The following is a 21783-nucleotide window of genomic DNA, read 5'->3' as shown; positions in this document are numbered from 1 at the left end:
TCAATAAATAATAGCTGTTTCCTGAGCCCATTCAAACATTGAAATCATTGTTAATTTTTAATAATGGCCTTAGAAAAACTAAGGACTTTCACCAGTGCACTTTTCCAAATATAAATCAGGGCAATTGATTTAAATGGTGCCCAATCCTTTGGGCATAGTTTAGTAAATTCAGTTAAATATTTTGTATGCATCAAGAAAATGGAATGGGAATGAAAGAGCTGCAAAATCTACAAATTTAATTAATTGCCAAAGATGAGTGATAGCTGAGATATGGAAAACACAGTGGGATCATACACTGTTGTGGTAGGCACACTGTGCCAAACTAGATTCTCAGGCTAGTGTGTGACTTTCATGTGACTCAGTAAAAAGTGTGTATGTGTAGGTGTATAAACTTTAATGCATGTGGACATACATATGGAAAACCATGTATGTGGGCCAGAGTTATTTAAAATTACTAATGAATCTGTGTTGAACACACTTTTCTATGTCCTGTTACCCCAGCAAAAATGTAACACAGTTTTTAAAGTGAGTTTTGATAGAGACTCAGATTGCAGTTGATTCTATATTCACAGGAATGATTCAGACAGATCTGTTTTAATTTTTTGTTGTTGTTGTTTTTTGATTGATTGATTGTTTGATTGATTTTTTGTGGTTTTATGGAAGAGAGAAACATGATCTTTTCACACTATATTCTGTACATTTCTCATTTTTAATGATTGAGATGGAATGGAATTCCATTATTCCAGAGATGTGTTTTGACTCACAAGCCAGGTCACCTAAATTTAGGCATTTCCAAAACGGGAGTCCACATGTGATTTTCTAAGCTCCCACTAAAGTCAATGGAGGCTTACTGATTTCATTTAGCAAAGCATGAAGAACTATTCCAATGACAAAAATTAAGGTTAGCTGAATTAACCGAAGATTTCACTGACAGTATTGATGAGGCCTCGATTAACTAAAAGGTTCTCAGTTACCTGTCTCACTTGCATATTCTTATATGTATACATGGAAAAAGTATACCAATACAGGACCTGTAGTGTTAAATAAAATATTTTAAAAATCATTAAAAATAACAAAAATAAGAGCGCTTACAATACTTGACCTTGATTGTTACACTTTAGTTTTGAAAAAGTGTATTTCAGTTTAACATCTTAAAGGCAAAACATAAATTACCAAAGATAAAATGTTCTTCCTTGCCATGATGAATTTAAAATACCAGACAAGATATTCAGTGTAGTCTTGTCAAGAAAGCCAGTCTGAGAAAGGACTTTCTATTCAAATGTGTCAACAGCCTTCTAATTATATCTAATTTTAGACAGAAATCGTGTGGCACCAAGGAACATGGTTTAATGATGAGACTCGGTAAGTCAACTTGATGGTAGATGAAGCTGATAATCTTGAAGGTCATTTCCAATCTAGATGATTCTATGATTTTATGACTACACTACAACAGAAAACCAGGAGCACACTAACATGTCACTACACTGTCATCTGATTAATTTGTCCCTTTGGCTGGTGGAAATAGTTTGACTGTTCTGTTAATATTTTCAAGATCTTGGTCTTTCATGAGACAGGGGACAAGATATCCAAGCTAAACTTGGAGTGCTTGGATCCTAACAGAGATGTAAGTAGGAAAGGCAGCCTATGAGCTGCTAGGCTACACATTTTCTTTTCCCAAATTCAGCTGGTACTTCACTGGGTTGGCTTAACTGCTGCCTGGTGGGAGTATGTTGAAGCATGAATCCTCCCTGTCCCTCCAGAGTTGAGATTTTCTGAGAATGGATCTTCCATTAAACATCCTCGTTTGCACAAGATCAGTCCTGCCTTCTTTGCTCTACTTCAATCCCTCAGGATTCCAGGGATGTTAACAGGGGGCCTTGCTGCTTTGTACAGCTCTGTTTAAGGCAATCCCCAGAAGAGTAGTGGCTAAAGAAAACTGTCTGCAACCTGGGGTGTTAAAAATAGAAGCAGATGGCTGGAACGTTGCAGCCAGCTGGGCTGCAGTTAGCAAAAGCTCGTGGAAGATTTTAAGGTCAGCCTTGCACTGTGGGAACAAATATGCCATGGTGTGTTTGAACTGGAGGCTGAAAAATGAGCCACAGCGGGAACTGTGCTTTGATTATTTTTTTTCAGACACTGTAAGAAAGGTTGCTCTGCTTTGTTCCCTTTAGCTCAGCAGACTGGAGATGTGACTGAGTTTGCTGCAGAAGAACAAGAGGAACATCCTGGGTCAAAACACTATCCCTTTTGCATCTCTTCTTTCCTCTGCACCCTGTAACTTTTCCATCCTCTTTGATTGCAGGTCTTTTTTTTTTGTTTGTTTGTTTATTTATCCCAATATAATTTTCCTTTCTTCTGCTTTATTCCTGAACATATCTTTGGATCAGTACTTTTTGCTAAGTACCTGGCCCCAATGGTAGTGGATTTCACATCTTTGTCACTACCTTAACATGAATTTGTTCTCTCAGCTGACATTTGGTCAGCAACATCTTTCCTCTTTGCCTTTCAGAGCAGATGTTCCTCATTCATCAGCACACCTCACAAACAGGAACTGTGCTGCTTAGATCCCATCCTTTCAAAAGGGCTTCTGGCACCTTCTGTATTTCAGGACATACTATGTTCCTGGAACAGCCACTATGCTCTGGATTTACTCTGTCCTGCATCAAACACATTTCTGAACCTGAACTCTCGTCCCTCTTTCTACTTTTTTTTTTTTTTTTTCTTTTTCTCTTTTTTTAATCCCCTTTTTTTCTCAGATCATCACTGAGTCCAATAATTCCAGCATACCCCTACTTGGCAAAGGACTTGAGCACAGAGCTGGATTAAAGCCCAGACTGCCGAGAGGAGACATTTGGGAGTAGGGAAAATTTACTAGTCAAACATTGGGATAGAAAGTGAAAGGAAGGATAAAGATGATTAGCACTTGAAGAGACTTGGGCTGAAATACAGACAGCCTCCATGGAACAGCCTGGTTAAGGCAATTTCTAGGCACTTTGTAGACTACCTGACTTTCACTTATATATACCTTTTTTTTCCCATTTTTTTTTCTTCCAAAACTCTTACTTCTAATGTTTCTTCATTTGCCAGATACAATGTACCTCCAAGTTCCTGACTCCAAATTTTCACTAATCACCTCCACAAGTGTTGCAAGAAATAATATGCCCGAGGAGTCACTGGGGAGTGAAATGTTGGACAATGAGCAGATGGAAAAGGCAAAGGCTAAGTTTGGATTCTGTTGATGTGTGGAATTGCAGAATCTGGGACTGATCAGTGTGGAAGGCAGTGCAAATAGCTGTCTTGAATCCAGTCTGGCCCCACTGAGCTGATACAAATAATGTATGCTTTCCTTTAAGTCCTTTGAGGAACACTAGCTCTTACCATTAAAATGGAACATGCATTCACCTTGTCCTTTCCCTTGCTGATGTCTTGGGACCCTGATGCCTGAGGTCCCATGTGATATAACATGGATATCTCAGTAAGAAATTTCCCCTTACTCCTTTCCTCCTGAAATATATGTGTATACATGTATATATAGGCCTACAAGTTTTGTCTAACTACTTCAGGTACGAAATGCAAGGGAAAGGGTGGTTAAGATATGATTGAATGGGAGGAGGGTGGTTATACAACTCTCTTTGGAGACAGGAGACAAGAAACCCAACATTTTAACTTATTAAGTTAATCTGTTGTTTCTTAATGTGTTCCAGAAACACACGACACATGCAGATATGTGTACCTGCTGTCTGGGTGCTGTGGCCATTTTTTTAATGGTACTATGCATTTACTTACACTTGGTCAACCTCTCCTTGTGTTTTCCCTCCTCATTATTTTGCTAGAGCTCCCAGAAGTACAGCTTTGACCAGGACCATACATGACGGAGCCTTTTGTTTGTTTCTGTTATGCTTGAATTTCTTTATATTTTCTTTTGTCACAGAAGAAAGCAAACTTCCCCAAATATATCAGGTTGAAAAATATGTCCTAATGTATTTTATATGCTTGGTTTTCCTTATTTTTCATATGGGGCATTTCTATAGCATACTAAGCAGTTAATAACTGCCTAACAGCTGGCTGAAAATACCTGGATATTCTGCTTCATTTTATTCTTTTACCCCACCACCTCATTAGAAAACAAAGTGCCTACAGAACTTGGTTTGATAAATAAAAGGGAACATAGCACAAACATAACTACCTGGTGGTGAAGCCCACATCCAACTAATGACAAACATTCAAAGAAGTTGGAGTGATTAGGCCTGTATAAGCAATCCCTTGCTGCTAGACATCTAAGGAACATTTTTGTTGTGCAGAAATTAAGAGAAAACCACAGCCCCAGCCTGTCAGGGCAGAACCCAAAGCTTGTGAGCCCCTTGCAGATCATTACCAGTGCAAATTTGTGTGCATCAGAAAATCGCACCATAGGGTGGATACATTATTCAGTCTGTTGCTGGCTGGCATTATGGCACAGGGGAACACACTTCCTCATCTGAGCTCATATGAGACGGAAAGGAAATCTAAAACCAGCGTTTACTCCACTATCAACCTGTAACCATTTTCTCCTTAGATTAAGTCATTTCAGGGTCTTGTGAACCTGACAGAGATTTGTCAGATAACTTAAAAACACAGTCTTGGTCTGAAATGAGGCCAAGAAATGACGACTAGTAGACTATGTTGCAGTTGTGACTGAAATGTTGACAATGGTTGATCTGGGAGAGGGAGGCTGGAAGAATGAGACCGAGAGGGAAGTATTGCTGCCCACACAGATAAGTCATTTCATGTAAAAGCTTTGCCAAGCAAAGGCTCACTGTAGTGGAAAGTGCATTTTGTATTCAGCCTTCACAGCTGTTGTGTGTCAGAGTCCTACGAGACAATTGCTCTCCTGCACTGAGGTTGTTTATTACATTTAGCTCCTTTGGGTGCTTCTTGCAAAGCATCCTTTTTACTGTCTGGGAAAGGGCTGAACAAAGCACACTGTGACTCAGCTGAGGAGAAGTGCCCTTTGAAGGCCATCAAAAAGCAGCCTGAAGATCTCAGGGAGAATAAGATAAGTAGGGTTTGCCAAGCTAAGGGTAAGTTGCCAGGATGATGGCCTAAGTGCATTGAACACTGTGAGGTTTCTCCCAGCAATTGCCCTTCCCCTTCCCAACTTTTACCAAAATCAAAGGTTAATTTGTGTATCTCCCAGTGTGACAGAGACAGTCTTGGGATGGAGATTTCCCTCCTCCCTCTCCCAAAACTGGCTCCAACAAGGTGCAGAGACCCCTAAACAGCTTGACAGACTGCTTTCAGTGCCATCCAAGTGCATTTCTGGGTTAGGCCCTTCTCCCTCTGAGTAGAAAAGGCAGCCAACCCGTGTCTGTACAAAGTGTCTCTGTGTTGTCCCTTTGGCATCTGGACACACAGCCCATTACTAATCAGTCTGAAGGGCTCCATTCTTTAACAAACCTAGGTACTGTGAATGAGAATAATAAGAAGATACTGAGCCCCAAGTGACTTTCCAGTGTGTTCAAATAGATGGGATGTTCAGAGTGGATTCTCCACCTTTCCTCCCAAAATGTTGGAAGGCAGGGCTGCCTGCTTTTAATGAACATACACAGTAAAGAAGGGAGCAGGGGCAGGAGGACAGTCTTGGATACCACCAGGGTTGTAGACAAAGAAAAGGTAAAATTAATAATTTTTAAAATTTATTTAAATATTTGTAGCAGGTCTCTCATATGGACTCAATGCCAGTCTCTGAAAGGCTTTGGCTGTCTCTCAACCACCAAGAGTGGGGACAAGTGTTTGGGTGTTTCAAACTGGATCAAGGCATTTTTTTGACATCTCAAATAAACGTGCAGCTCCCATGCATCTTCTGGAGATTTCCTGGTCCCCAGTGTCACTGTCTTATCTGAGTGCTTGAAATGGTGTGCGGATGTGCCTGTGTGAGGGTGTGTGTGCATGTGTATATAGGAGTGTTCGCATGTGTACATATCTGTAAATATCATTTCCTAGCCAAGTTCAAGACTGCCAAGTGCCAGCTTGGTATCAAGCCAATATTGTTGTGTTCTGGGAAAACACACGGTGCGAACTTGTATTTGGGTTATGATAAGAGTTCAATTCAATCACAACAGAAGCCAAGTCATCCCATATTAAACTTTAATGCAGGCTGTGATAGCAGTGAACTTGAAGCATGCAGTTTACAAAGAACATGAGCTAATGTCTAGAAAATGGGAGCAGAGGAAGGGCCCTGGATTTTGCTTCTGGCCCAGTCACCAATTCCATTTCTGGTCTTAGGCAGACCACATTAGGCAATATTTGCTATCCTAGGGAAGAAAGATCTGATGTCCAAGTAAGAGCCGGTAAATAAAATCCGAGAATGTTTGCAGAACTTCAGAACACTCTAATGTCAAACCACAATATGCACCTAAATATGAATTTACAAGATTAGCACCCAATTTTCATTTATTTCCACCATGGTGGGATTTTCAAAGACACTAGACTGGATTAGGAACCCAAATCTGGATATTATTTTCCAGTGACTTCTGCTCCTGATTCACTCAGATACTTCTGAAAACCTTGCCTGTAATAAGTTACTGCCTCTGTTTCCCTCTCTTTGACTTGGAGAGAATGCCTATGCCAAAGGAGCAAAATATGGACATTAATTACCATTATTTATGCAGCAATTAGAACACTACCAACAAGCTATGCCTGATTATTTTATTATTAAAACTGCAAAAATAACTTTTTATCATCTCTGAAAGGTTCTGTGAAGTTTAATTACTTCCTGGCTCGTAAATACTCTGAGCTATAGTTTTCAGATCATGCTTATTGTTATTATTTGATTGACAGGATGAAGTCAGAGACAGTATTTATGGATTTTTATCAGTCTGTGTCATGGTTTTGGCTGAGATAGAGTTAATTTTCTTTGTAGAGGCTCATATGATGCTGTTTGGATTTTTGATTAAAACAGTAGTGATAACACATCAATGCTGTTAGTTGCTGCAGAGCAGTTCTTACAGAGCCAAAGGCTTTTCAGCTTCTTATGCAGCCCTGCCCATGAGACAGCTGGGGGTGCACAAGGGGCTGGGAGGGGAAATGGCCAGGAGAGGTGACCCGGTCTGACCAAGAGACATTCCATACCATATGGGGTAATTCTCAGCAACAAAAGCGGAGGTACAGGAGGAGATCATTTGGAACAATGGTGTTTGTCTTCCCAATAAACTGTTATGCATGATGAGCCCTGCCCCCCCGGGAGTGGCTGAACATCTGCCTGCTGATGGGAAGTAGTGAATGAATTCCTGGTTTTGGCTTTGCTTGTGTGTGCAGCTTTTGCTTTACCTAGTAAACTGTCTTTATCTCAACCCAAGAGTTTTCGCACTTTTGATTCTGTCTCCCATCCCATGTGGGGGGAGAATGAGCTGTATGGTACTTAGCTACCTGCCAGGGCTAAACCACAACACTCTGGTGTTGAGGGTTTAAACGTGATCTTCATTGACTATACTTCTTATAAAAAGATATGGTAGCGAGCAGGGGAATGTCTCTCTGCATTGTACACGACACAACATAATACATTCCTCTTTAAAAGGATACTCTGGTGTCAGACTTGATATGAAGTTTCTTCTTCCCTCACCACAATTTTTGTGCAGACAACTTTTGTTGTTGTTGTACTATTTGCAATCTCCTAGCTTTATTTTATTTATTTATTTATTTTTTCTCTGAAATGGCTGAGTTTGAAAGGCCCCAACAGATTACCTGTTGAACTCTGTATCCACTCTTCTCTTGAAAACCAGTATCAAGGAAGCAAAAGGAAGAAACAATAAAATGTTGTTTTGAAGAAGTATGTAGCTAAGCTACTCTATTTTCCTTGTCTAGGCTAGAACAATCACAAAGACATAAAACCCATTAAGCATCAAATATTTGAGTATGTAAGATGCCTGACTTTCTCTTCATAGCACTATGATCAAGTACTTTGTGCCTTTTGAATTTTATTTTTTTTTTATCACTCTCTTTCATAATGTTATAAGTGCTCTGAGCAGATGAAGATACTGCTTATATTGTTTTGTTCTTTTTAAATATAGTTTCCAATTCACTGGCGTCCTTTAACCACTGGGCTGGCACTGCTCTGATCTCACTGAAGGTTTACAATAAACCACTTTGTATAAACAGTGCTCTCCCTTCCTTCACAGCTGTTGCTCTTCACCCTTTTGAAAATTATTGCTCAATCTCTCATCTTTGGTTGCAAGATTTTCTTTTTGCCTGAGTCAAGTGGAATGAACTTCTGACCTTTTCAAACGTGGGAGACAGATCTAGTAGTGGAGGACCTAACACATAAACTGACACATTCTTGGGAAACTGTCAGGGTTGCAAATTTATCACCTGACATCTGGTAATTGCCCATATATGTCCCGTCAGTGTGAATCAGATGAATCTATCAAGGGATGAGTTAATTCACACTCAGAGCTGGTGAAAACACAGCTTGCACACAAGTCTATGAGAACAGGCACCTTTTACCCAGTGGGCCAGAGCTTGGTATGATGAAGTGAAGTTTGAGGACCATTTCAGCTTGTAAATCATTGGTGGGAGTTCACAAAAAACTGATTGGCATATTCTGGGCAGACAGAATTTTTCAGTATAGCTTGTAGAGTAAATCTACTTTGCAAAATTAATTAGTATACCTTGAATTCATCATTTGAACCTAAGGAGCCAAGCTTATGAGGCACAACAAGGTACTAGGGTTGCCCACTGCTTTTACTTGAAACTATTCACTTAAAGAGCAGGAAATGTCTTATAATAGAATGGTGGGTCAGTGATATGGCCCAAGACTCATTTTTCACCTATTTCTATCAATAAGGTAACGTGAAAACAAAAGGAAACCAGGTTCCTGTAACTTGTGTAGTTTATGTGGCAGATGAAAGGTCAAATATTTTCTTATTTTTTAGGCAAATGAAATTCCAAACAGACCATCATAAATGCTGTTTATTCTATAGTAAGTGGAAAACAGACTTAAAAAAATGAAGATATTGTTCACATGGTCTGTGGAAAAAAGGCCTCTAAAAGAATGTGCATACTATGGTAACATCCAGGTAAAAAATATTTCCTAACAAAAAATAAAAATAAAATATAAATGACAAAGACAAAACTGGTTATACGTGTGTTGAAAACAAAAATAAAACAAAACAACAACAAAAAAGCTACAAGCCAAACACAAAAACCAAAAGCCAGAACCTTCTTCTGGAATGTTTTCAAAATTTACTTTACACATTATAGCACCTGGAACCAATCTCTTTCTGTAATGATACTCAAGAGTTTCAGTAACACCATGTCAATGTGTGATCAGAAGCAAACATTGATCTAATAACCATGGTGAGATGCATGATGTCAATACCAAAGTCTGGAGGTCTAGAGACGCCCTTTGCAGTTGAGAGTGCAAGCGTCTTATGTCCCACAAATCAAGCCATTCCTGAAACTTTGCCCTCTTACCCCCATCCAAACTCCAGATTAGTCATTACTGGTTCGTGTGTAGAATCTACGCATCAAGAATCATTTCACTACTTGCAACTTCCCAGGAAATGAGATACTCACCGTTTTACTAACAGAAATGGTGAATCAGACTGGAAGGCGGATTTTTGCATCTTCCTTGCCGTTCACATAAGGGGGAAATGTGTAATTTTTTGCACTCCTCAGTGCAAAGCAACACAGCTCACTGCAACTACCAGCCATGTGAAATGCTGGTTATTGCTGTTACACAATGAATGCTGAATCTTCAATTACCGCCTGTTGATGCTGATTATTGCACATCATTGCAATGTGTCATACATTTGTGTGTGACAAATAATGCAGTTTTCGAACCTCCTTGCTCATCCACCAAAAACGTACCAGAAGAGAATCACCGCTGCCACAAGTTCTGACACACTTATATCTGACAACACCAACTTCCCAGCAGTGGACTAGATTTGTAAATAGCTTCCTGCCTCTGACACAGCTTTCTTGATAAGGTTGCCAGTCTGCTTTGTTTGCAGTTTATTTCTTCCTGCACAAGTCTCTGCCCCCACCCTGGTATGGATCTGGTGTTTTGCTAATACGTGGGTGTCCTGACACAGGGAGAGAGGAATTGGAGAGGGAAATTACTACATTTCCCCCTTTCTGATCAGAGAACAAATAAGAAGTTTTATGACTTTTGCTATTTCAGACGTCAGTTGGTCATACTATCCATTCCCGATAGTATGGTTCAGTCATTTTCTACCCTCTCCCTTTGTCTTCATGAGGAACAAAGATCGGAAAACCACAACATTGAGAGAATGCCCTCAGTCCAACTTCCTGCAGGCTTTTGATCAGATAGGAGATAATAATGGTAGAGTCATTTTCTTTTGGACAAAAAAGTTAAGTATTTCTATACAGTTCACTGATCTGGAAAACCAAAAGCTACAAAACTGGTGATTTCAGTGAGTAGGAGGGGACAGGGAGCTGCAGAGAAGCAGCAGGCACAAGTCAGCTGGAGGTCAGGATGCTACAGGTATGGCCAGGTAACACTTCAAACATGTTAGGGAAAGAGTGAGACAAAGTCTTGTAGGTGGAAGATGGAAGGTATCAACTCTTCCCAAACATGGTCTCTTCATCATGGCCTTGCCTGGAGGAGTTAAACTTCTTCCTGAGTCCCTGCTGGCACAGCTGCTATGGTGCACACGACACTAAAATAAAATAAAAAATATATTTCACTTTACTTCCTCTTTTTGAGCATATGTTTCTCTGTCAGTTTTTGAAACACCTCAGCAACTGCAGATTCAAGTTCAATGAGTCTGCAAGAATGAAGGCACTGATGTGCAGCACAGCTTGAGTCCTTGCATGAACTCCTCTAGGTCTGTTGGGCAGAGCTGTAGCTGCAATAATATGTAAAATGTTCCAAGTTGTTTGTTGCTCACTTTATGCCATCATCAGGTGAAGTGTCGTGGCCCTTTTGATCACATTTAGGTGTTAATAGAAGAGCAGCCTTTAACATGGCATTCAAAAGAAATCTCCAAAATTAAGTGTCTCTGCAGAGCTGCTTTTTCCTGGCTCTGATCTAGGGAAAAAAAAAAAAAAAAAAAAAGGCGGGGGGGGGGAAATATCCCAGGATTACTTTTATTACTTTTTTAAGGTTCTCTTATATTTTCCTTCTGTTACCATATGCTTGTAAACACTGCAACTGCTATTAAATAAGACAGAGGGACCAGAGGGAGCTCAAAGAAAGCTGTTAGAATGAAGAAGCTGGGCAAATAAGACCTCAGAGAGAAGCTTTAAAGAATTGGGCTCGTGATTCCAGAGAGAAAAGGAGAGGTGATTAACTGGGAATGGTTAAAAGAGATGTTACAAAAGAGGCAAGCATCAGTTATTCCCTCTCATCATTAAGGGTTTACAAGACAGCAGGGAGGCATTAAATCAAATATTAGGAAAAACTTCATAACTAGAAGGATTAGGCTGTAGAATTAGCTGCCAAGGGAGGATGTGAATCACTATCAGTGCAGATCTATGAAATGCAGCAGACATCTGTCATACAAGAATAAAATCAGCGTTATCATAGTGTTAGAAGAGGGGTTAAAATAGTTGCTTTAATTATTGTAGATAGATTGAGGTTTGCAAAACTGGTATTTGTAGTTATGGGTAATCCAAGAGAAACCTGTTTTGTTTGTTTGATTGGTTTGTTATTCCCTGTGTCTATGGGAGATTGTAATAATAAAACAACTGGTACTTATTGTTTTTTTCTACTATTTATCTGTCACTGAAAGACATCAAAATATGGCAAATATAATGTGTAGGTGGATGAGGATCTGCAAGGACAATATAGAAATGTGTTGATATATTTCAAAGAGCTTCATCAGTTGTGGAACAACTTCTTTTGGAAGATCTTCAATTAGATGTGACATTTCAATTTTATGGGATAGACTCAAGGCTCAGAACTTCTCCATGGATGAACTTGAGTGTCATTATTTTGATAGATCTCTTCCCTTTTTTCCAGGGCAAGTTATTTTTTTAATGTTATTTTTCTTAGGACTTTAGTCAAGGAGCATGTATACTTCTGGGAGGTACTAGAAGCTTTGTCATCATTGTTCTCTGCTTACTCCACAAAGTCTAATTTTTATATATAGTCCTGAAGAGTGGGAACATAGAGAATTTGTAGAAAAAAAAATAAAAATAAAGTTCTTATGGAGAAAACCCCTGAGAATATGTAGAGTCCTCATTAAATGATGGAGTTTAAGTCTCTGCATGGGTCAGATGGCATAACAATTAGATCATAGATATCCTGTACTCTGTGACATTATGATGCAGTCTTAAAATATAAATTAATAAGTTGTCCAGGTTTTGTCTGGGATAGAGTGAACAAGTGCAGAATCCTGAAAAACTAGTAAAATGTTTGGAAAAAAAGTATGCTGTCACCCTGGCAGTTCCAGGGCTGTACAAATCACTGCAGCGTGCTGGGGCCTGGCACATGCTTACCGAGCCCTGTTCAACACTTTGCAGCACTATCAGAGAAGGTCTCTGGATCTCATTACAAAATAACAGATACTGCAGCTAATCCAACTTCTGAATTACAAAATAACAGACTTGGTGTCTAATCCACCCCTTACAAACTAAAACATTGTTATATGAACATTATTCTCCTCCTAAATCCAGTGTATGGCACCATACTAGCCAGCGTGAAGAAAATTAACTCTATCCCAGCTGAAAATAAGACATCAAAATAAATAAATAAATAACATAAATAAATAGAGGCTGGGATGGCAAAAACAGAGTTTTTGTTTATTGGGCTAATTTTATCTTTGGTCTTTCTCCTGAATCCTGAAGGTAGATTCATGATTCTAATTATATAGTCTTCAGAACTAAAGTAAAACACTGAAAGGAGTTTTCAACCTGTACGTGAAAAGACATTGAATCTGATGCCCAGTTGGAAAACAGTCATAGTTAGAATGTATTCTCCCCCAAAACTTGAAAATATATAATAACCATCATAGTTTAGCCCATCTCCACACTCATTAATACTATTATGTATTTATTCATTATTTATTTTTTCCTTCAAAAAGCATTGTGCCAGTATTTTCCTAAGGTGAACAAAATTGTCTGAGCTGAGAACTATTTCTATGGTACTTAGGTTTATAAGGAGAGATTATTCCCATGTTATTATGTCATTTCCTCAAATAAGGGACTGTGTTGCAAGATAGACTAGTTAATTATGGTTCCCTTTTCTCTTTAAGCATTCCTGAATTACCACATTGTGTAATTCCTCAGTTACTACTGTGTAATCAAAATAATAATATGTTTCTTGCTCTTCTCATTACTACTGTAACCAATGCAAACAGAACCCCTACTTTTTGGCCAAACTTTTTACAGTTTTAAGCCATCTGCAGAATAACCACAAACTCAGGCTTATCTGTGGTCCCAGGACCACCATGGGCGAACACTTGACTTAACTCATCTTTCGCTGGTGTTAACATTGCATAGTCAACATCATGACCACCTCTTGGGTATTGCTGTAACTTATGGATTGCATTAAGAGCTAGCTTCTCTTCCAGTTTGAGCTCCCATTCTGCTGGGGACTGTATACATTGATTACTAATTTCTAAGTCCCTAGATTTAAGATTGAAGAACAAGAAGAAAATATAAAGAAACTCACCCAAGCTTTTTTTGATGTTCCTTCTGGAGATGATTCACTTTAATCTAGAAAAAGAATGTCATAATTAGGCTTTTAGGTTAGGGACAAGAGCCACACTGATATTTGGACACCTTATTTTCTGCATCTAAATATAGGTATGCAGGAGATAAAAATTCTGGCCCAGGTGCTCAGTTTACTTGTCCTAATATGGCATCTATTGATATTTGAGAAACTTCAGGTTACTGAAGACACCCACACTGGTGGATCGAGGGAGCATCTGTACTGCTCCTGACCAGATGGAAGCTAAATAGGATGAACCAGAACATCGAAGATATCAATAGCCACATATGTTCAGGTAACTGAATCCTGTCCCAGATGTCAGAACTCACATTAAAGTCCATGGAGATCTTTTCAATATGTAAGGAGGCAATTTTCCATTAGGAAGAAAGAAAAAAAAATAAATAAAAATAATAATAAAAAAAAGTCACTGCCAAAAGAAAGAGGTTCATCCATCTCTACTAGGCAGGAGCCAAATCACACAACTGGTAAATCAAGATCACAAGATAGGAGAAATTTATGTGTTTGCAGCAAAGAGAATAAGGTTTGGTAATGGGCAGCACAGAGAGCAATACAGCAGGACCATGAGGTCTTAAATCCTTTTTCGTACTCTTAATTCCCAAGGTAAATATAGACTCTGTAGTGGCTCAAAAGAAACAAATATCATTTTGTAAAACAAAAACAAACAAACAAACAAAAAAAGCCTTTAGTTTATACTTTTCAGTGTAGATTTAATTGCCAAAATTTCTTCCTTGGCAAGAAGAATAGAAATCTTTATTGGTGATTAGCAGCTGGTAATGAAGTAACTATGCACCTGCTCTTAATTAAAAGTAAATGCTCTTTCATCTGTGATTTTTACTCAGTGTCTGGTCAGGAAAACAGGTATTTATTAGAATATAGTAAGAAAAATCATACTTCACTACTGGTCTTTTGAATGAAAATATAAAACCAACAAATATCTGTTTCTGTGGAGCTTTTTAGTTTATTATTAACATCCTGCTGCTATAAATGATTCCCTGTATTGTATGTGGCTGTACTAATAACTATCCTATTCTTTATTAGATTTCAGCATTCAGAAACTAACACATCCTTTACTACATGCTCTTCTGCCATTCTTTGGTATTAACACTAGTCCAAAATGCCTACTGTCATAACATTTTCCCTAAATCTGTCTTTCTATGGGAAATTGTTTTATTATGTTGTTTTCCACATTTTCTATTGATAATCAATTACATTAACACAGAAATTTATTTGTGATAATGTGACACTGTATCTACTCTACAATTTTCATGATCACTGTTCTCACTGTGAAAAGAGGAAACAGAGGCATGGGTAGCAGACAAAGTCCATGGTGTTCAGCTAAGAAATACATAGACTTTAGCTTCCACAAGATTTCTTAAAATGCAGAAAACTCATGCTATCATGGCAATAAGCAAAATTCTCCCAAGTACAGCACCGTCTTCTGTCTCCATCAGCAACATGGTCCACCAAACATTTCTAGCCATGGTTCCCTTACACACATTCTCTACACCAGTGAGATTAGATGAATTCTTATGAGAGGAGAGCAACTCTGGGAGAGGAATCAGCTAAGGACAGGATACTGCTCTTCAGAGTATTGTGTATCAAGCACACAGAGGTTTGCTCCTTACTAAGTGTGACTGACACTCCGTTCACCCCAGCTAGTATTTATTTGGTAGGAACTGTTCCATTAAATTCATAGAGTAATGTTAAGTTTTATACTTTAATCTTGTCACTTCAGTGAAGACATTTTGTGATTTTATAAGATTTGTAACATTTGCACAATAGAGTTCATACTGAAATTCATCTCAATGGCTTGGTAAGCGGTGCCAGATTTTTATATGTTTTCTAAAGGGGAAAAAATGCTACTTTCTCCCATTAACTTCTAAAACAAAACAAAACAAAATCTTTCTTAAAAAAAGAAGGAGGAAAAATTAAATCAATTTTCTTGGCCATTTTGAACAGGAAAAGTATTACTGTTAGGGAACAGGAAATATTGCACATGTATAAACTTATAAATGTATATACCTCAAATCCCCTGTAATTCTTATTTTTTTTCAAAGGCTATTTACTCTGCCCACCCCTGAAGAGATCTTTGTTGGTACTGCACTTTGAGGATCAATTGCCTTTGACTGCTGGAAGTCCTTCAAAGCATAGGGCAACATGGCTTGAAGAGATTTCAAGACATTAACCAATCCACTTTCCAGCCCCAAGGCAGTCTCAGTCATTACTCCCATGGGTGTTTTTTGGACACTTTTCTAAAGACCTTAAAAGTTGGAGAGTCTACATTTGCTTCCTGTGGTTTATCAAAGGCTTTACTGATTTTACTGTAAGAAATATTTTTTGCAGACATCCCATCCACAACTTTCCTATGGTAGCTTTAGCCGGTTTCTTTTTGTCCTGTTTGACATGGGCAAAATTATTCCTGTTGCATTTCAAAAGGTCTTTTTATAATACAAAACTTTTCATGTGTCCCCTTCATCTTCTCTTCTTTTGGCAAAACCATATTGCAGTTATGCTGCTGTTTCCTGGCCTCTCCTTGAACACTTTGCTTTGCTCTAGATTCTTTCCAGAACATCAAAGTCTTTCTTGAATGTCACTTCAGAAACAGCCCTAAACATTGACCAGTCCTCTTGTTCTAGCCATTTGACTGCCCACCAGTATGAAGCATTGTTTTATACATGTAATAATTGATACCCTTATTTATACACCCAATAATTTTGCCTTTCTGTCCCATAGCATCAATGACATAATTTACTTACCCTTTTATCCACCTTGACCCTCAGATGCTTTCCCGTAGAGCTGCTCTTTAAACAGCAACTTCATCCACTGTGTTTGTGTACCTGATTTTCTACAGCCCAGTATTGCATTTTGTAGTTTCCTGTTAAATTACACCCCCAAAATACTCATTTAGAAAATGGATTACTTTCTTTCTCTATAATAATAATGGGCGATGAATCAAACAAGGACCATTTTTAGATCTTGCAGGTTCTCTATGAACAATTGATTAAATGAGAACCAAAAGAGAGAGTAATTTTGGACAATATAATACTAATGTTTCTCTCTGTCTGGAAATTTTTTTTTTTTTTTTTTTTTGTTAAAGATGAACATTCTGTTCATCTGAGACAACTTTTCTTTTAAAAATTAAGTTGAATATCCTCAACTGAAAAATTTCAAAGATTCTATTATTGATTCCAGATAACAACTAGATTTGGAAATGAGTGTTTATTACATTCATCTATTGATGTAAAGCCCAAATAAAAGAGAACAGGAGAAACTGGTAAAAAAATAAGGACACAAAAATTCTGATGGTCTATACTTGAAATTTTGAAATCTTCTGTAGAACTCATAAGAAATAGAGGAATGTTTTAGAGACAATTTTATTGATTATTTGGTTAGTAAATACTTTTGTTAAAATTTAAACTAATACTTTTGTTATTTTTTTTTGTGGCACAATAGACAGTCAGTGGTGGACTTTAGACAATAGTTAATCAATGGAGAAGTCAAACAAGTAATCGTTCAAAGTTTTTACAGAGGAGAATGGTGTTCCCATCTCAAAATATGAAATAAACCCATCATAGCTGATAACTATGTACTTTTTTCTTATTCTTGCAAAGAAAATCTGATGTTATAAAGTTTTGTTTTACAGTTATATTCCAGTATTTTTGGTAACAAAAATAAACAAACAAACAAAAAACAAACATTTTCTTTTCAGCTTGTTTTTGTTTTTCTTTTTTAATTTGATTTTTTTTTTTCCCTCTGAAATAGAAAACTTCCTTCCTCCAAAATTTCTATTTGCACTATGAAAAAAAACAAACACATACACACATATATAAATTTTTCAAGCTCTTGGTATTTTTGTAAGTGTCTAATATCATATAAGTTTTATGAAATGTGTTTTAACTGATGAAGACTTTTGTAGATTATCTGGCAGAATAAAAACCTTCTCATTATATTATCATATAAAAACTAACAGCCCTACCACTGAACTGTAGCCTTGACTTTTCTTAACAAGCATATGGAAGAAAACTTTTTAACATGTAAAGTTAAGTCAAATGTCACTGACTTAACCTTGCAGTGTACCAAAGACAAAGGCAATAAACATACATGATGCATCTGCTTCAACCTATATTTCTCCATAGTAGATTGCCATTTTAAAAGCTAAGTAGTCTATTTTGATCATTCACAGAGATCATGTGCATGAGTTTATCTCCTATTTCTGCATGTAAAAACTTTTTTTTTTTTTCCTGCCTTAAGACAGGTTTTAAATACAGCACTCAAATGACAAGGTGTGTGTCTGAAAACATCACCTGACGTTCCCTAGGTAGCCGCAAGATATGGTTTCAGGTTTGTTTCAGTAGCGCCTGCTCACTCCCAGAACTGGCCCTGGCTCCTCTTCCAAAGGCTGCCTGCTCTGTTACACTGACAGCATTTACAACACACAGTGTTGTGGATGGGGAACTGATTCTTCTGGGGCAAAAAATGTTTATTTCTAGTCTGGATCCTGCTCCAGTTCCCCACTATGCCCACAAATAGCTCTGGCGGGGAGTAAGCAGCCCAAAGAAAGTTGAAAGGGAAAACGAAAGAAGTGCTGAAGCTAGCACTGTGGTCAAATAACTGTGCCACAGCCTTACTGCCAAGCTAAAAAATTTATCCCAGTGGAAACAAAATCAATCAAGCATGCTGGTGCAAACCCCTAGTATACAGATGCTTAAACAGATTTAACTTTATTTAACATGGTGATGAGTTAATGCTCTACATTTTGCGTTATGTTGAAAAAGCTTTTATTAAAATCCATGAGTTCATTGTGTACAAAATGCAAGTAAAATAATCATCCTTTTACACTGTGTTGGAAAGAAAAATTAATTTCCCTGCATAAATATGACTTTACATATTTTTGTTCTTCAGTATTTAAATGATAATTCAAAGCTCTATTTCTAAAACTTTTTGAAGGTCTGGATTGTGTTGCCCTGTTTCAAGCATTCTTTTTTTTTTTTTTTTTTTTTTTTTCTAGAAACTAAACATTCATCTGTCACGTCTGCACAACAAAATTGCCTATTCTTGGAGCTGTGGTTAAATGACTTAGACCCAACTTTCCTCCCCCCCTCCCCTCCCACACCTTTCCTCTAAATTTCGATAGTTTTAAAGAATCGTCATGGTAATAAGAGCCTCTGGAAAGACAACCTTAGAGACAGAAAATTCCCATTTATTCCACAGGAGATTTGCTATACACTTGCAGTAGTATTACGGGCTTCATCATGATGGTGTCTGCCCATGGATCTGACCTTGGTAGACCACAAAAGTAGCCCTGAGTTCATATCCACTTAGTTTTGGCCATGCTGATGGGATGAACAATTTCAGGGCAAAATGTTAATTGCAGCTTTTTTCTCAATGCTGAATTCTAAATACATAGCTGCATTTTATCTGTATTGGACTGATCTCTGTGTAAATCTCCTCGTGGTCTCAGTATTAGAGATGATCATTCAGAGAGAGAAAAAATGGGAGGAAAAAAAAAGGTTTTAGAACCATTTGGGGGTGCTGTTCTATGTGTAGGGAGAAGAGTGCAGAACTGGTAGGAAGGCTGGGAGCAGGCAACAAGCTGCTATGTAAGCAGCTGGCAGCTTACAAACTAAGTGAGTTGGTAGCACAAGCTGGCCTAAAGCCATTCCACAAAGAGCAGCAAGACAATCCTTGAAAGATCTGTGAAAATGTCAGGCTTTCACCTTTGCAGATCCCGTGGGGAGAAGCATATTTCCTTCGCTGCATATTCAATCTCTCCGCTGCAGCTCTGCCATCCTAAAGGCAATCTGCCACGACTAGAAAGAACTTGGCAGAGAAACATCATGCACCAGGGAGTACATTGATCATGGAAGTCAGAACAACAAGGGGAGAAAAGATTTAGGAATTACTGATGCATCAAATAGTTGTCTCTGCTCAGGAGAAGTGTGGGAGTGGACTTGCAGGGGTGGTGATATTCCAGAGTGAAAAGCTTTGATAGAGCTGGTAGGAAGTGATAACTTTTGTCTGTGCTTGTGGCATACTAGTCCTTCAGATGTGCTTTTATGGTGAAATGAAGAAGCCCAAGTTCTGCAAGTTATTGAGGAAACTTTTTTTTTTTTTTTTTTAACGACAAAATAGTCTTTTTTTTTTTAAGGAAAAAAGGACACATAAGTCCATCTTTCTTAGACAAGTCCTTCTTAATCACAAACAGCTGCAAATTTGCACAGAACAGCGACAGTAGGAAGGAACTCATTTTAATGGAATGTCTGTGCTGCAGATTGGCAAAATAATGTTAAAAAATCAGAAAAGCAAGGTTTTCCAAAATGAACCATGGTCACAAGTATTTCAATATAGTGAATTTCAGAGTGAGCAAGATCCCTCTGTATCAGTGCTCCCTGACCCTAAAAAACGGAAGACTTTTCAGATGTCTTACATAGGACTCTCTTACGTGCTCTGGTGCCTTGGAAAGTGGTAAGCAATGTCTTCTGTCTTATTTTTAGGCATGACTTCAACAGTACTGAATAAACACTTCAAATGTTGTGGCTGAAATGGAAATTTCTGATATGTACACCAAAAGCTTACTCATAAGCAACTCGTTTTTTTTTTTTCTTTTTTCTTTTTTTTCCTAATACTTAGGCCGAAAAAGCGCATCCCTGTGAAATGTTGAGGTGTAATTCATATGAAGAAGTTTATGATTCTGATTCAAACACTGGTTGACATGGCTGTAGGACACACTATCTCTAGACCATTTGTGATATAGTCTGAATATGAAATCCATTGGTCTTAACACCACATATTACAGGAAGCCTGACAGATGCTCAGCCAAGGATTTTCCTTTAGTCTGGAATCTCTGTGGAGAACAAAGGAGTGGGAATGTGAAGGGGAAAGAAGAGGCTATAACACAGCCTCTACTGGCATGAGCTTGTGATGACAGCACCCATTGCTACAGTTTTACAAGATTTTCAAGTAATACAACAATATTAAATATTGGTAAGACTGCTAAAACTCCCTGTTCTAGTCTTACTGCTGACAGCACTTTGAGTAGGTCAAATATTCAGCCATCTACCTCCTCAAATAGTAATTTGAGGTAATCAGTAAAATACTGGTAGGAATTTAATATTGTTGCCAGATATTATTTTGAAATCATGTTCCATGGTGAATTAAGATTCTGTAGGTTAAAGTTCTCTTACCAACTTTTTTCATAGCCTTGCTGGATGAAAAAGTAAATGTAACACTAGGGGTTGATTTTTTATTTTTATTTTTTATTTTTTCATGATATTCCTCTGCAGGGAAATCTTTCGGCTCTCCAGATTTTGTAGCTTCTGAAATGAGATTAAGAAAAATATAGGAATTTGACAATGACAAAGAGCACTTATGGGTGTTCATTTACAAAGTCTAGAGCTTCATACTCTGGAACAAGATGAAGAAAGTTGGCAATAACACAGCTCTAATTTTGTTTTAGACAGCCCTGTGAAAGCTTCCCCAATTTAGGCAGTGTAAAAGTCTCTGGGGAAAAAATCCTTAGGTACACACTAAAAGTAAAGCTTGCCAACTTCATCTCTCCGAAGATACTTTCTGCACTGCACAGGCTCACCTCTCATGCAGCTCCAACTTGCAACCAAACCCTGACTCTTTCATCACCACAGATGTTTCCAAGTGTAGTTCAGCTGCACATAAGCACAACTTTAGGTGTTCTTTATGACTGTGGTGGCTCTAGGAGCTGGGCAGCTCCTTTCCTAGGTCTTGCCATTCTCCTACCCAAGCTGCGCAGACAAACTGCAGAAGATAGAGAAGATGGAGAAAAAGCAGAGTTAGAGGTGAAAGCAGACATGTAGTATAGACCATTGTGGAAAGATGGAGCTGGGGTTAAGGACTGAGGAATGGGATGATATGGAGAGAGAAGAGCAGAGATCAACATTCTAAAGGTATTTCATATCTTGTGCCTCTTCTTTTGCCATATTAACATTTCCTTAATGTTGATATGGAATTTGGTGTCCTTCAGGACAGTATGTACCGATAGACAAAATTTAATATATACACCAGATGGCTAGAATACATCAGACTTGATGGCATCTAGATGTTACACATGTAGCACCAAGTGAAACTGCCTTTTT

At 38.1% G+C, this 21783-nt stretch overlaps 1 long non-coding RNA gene across 1 annotated transcript; it reads right to left on the bottom strand.

The window, feature by feature from the left end:
- Positions 1–8928: 8928 nt before the first annotated feature.
- On the bottom strand, positions 8929–14388 carry LOC137851643 (uncharacterized). The gene is made up of 3 exons (XR_011093314.1): positions 13984–14388; positions 13616–13659; positions 8929–10658 (listed from the first exon to the last, which is right to left on the bottom strand). It is a non-coding gene; the product is annotated as an uncharacterized lncRNA (long non-coding RNA).
- Positions 14389–21783: the final 7395 nt, after the last annotated feature.

This window comes from Anas acuta, chromosome 2, assembly GCF_963932015.1.
Source record: "Anas acuta chromosome 2, bAnaAcu1.1, whole genome shotgun sequence".
Taxonomy (NCBI): Eukaryota; Metazoa; Chordata; class Aves; order Anseriformes; family Anatidae; genus Anas; species Anas acuta.
Note: the sequence above shows the minus strand (reverse complement) of the source record. Positions and strands in the feature narration are given on the sequence as shown.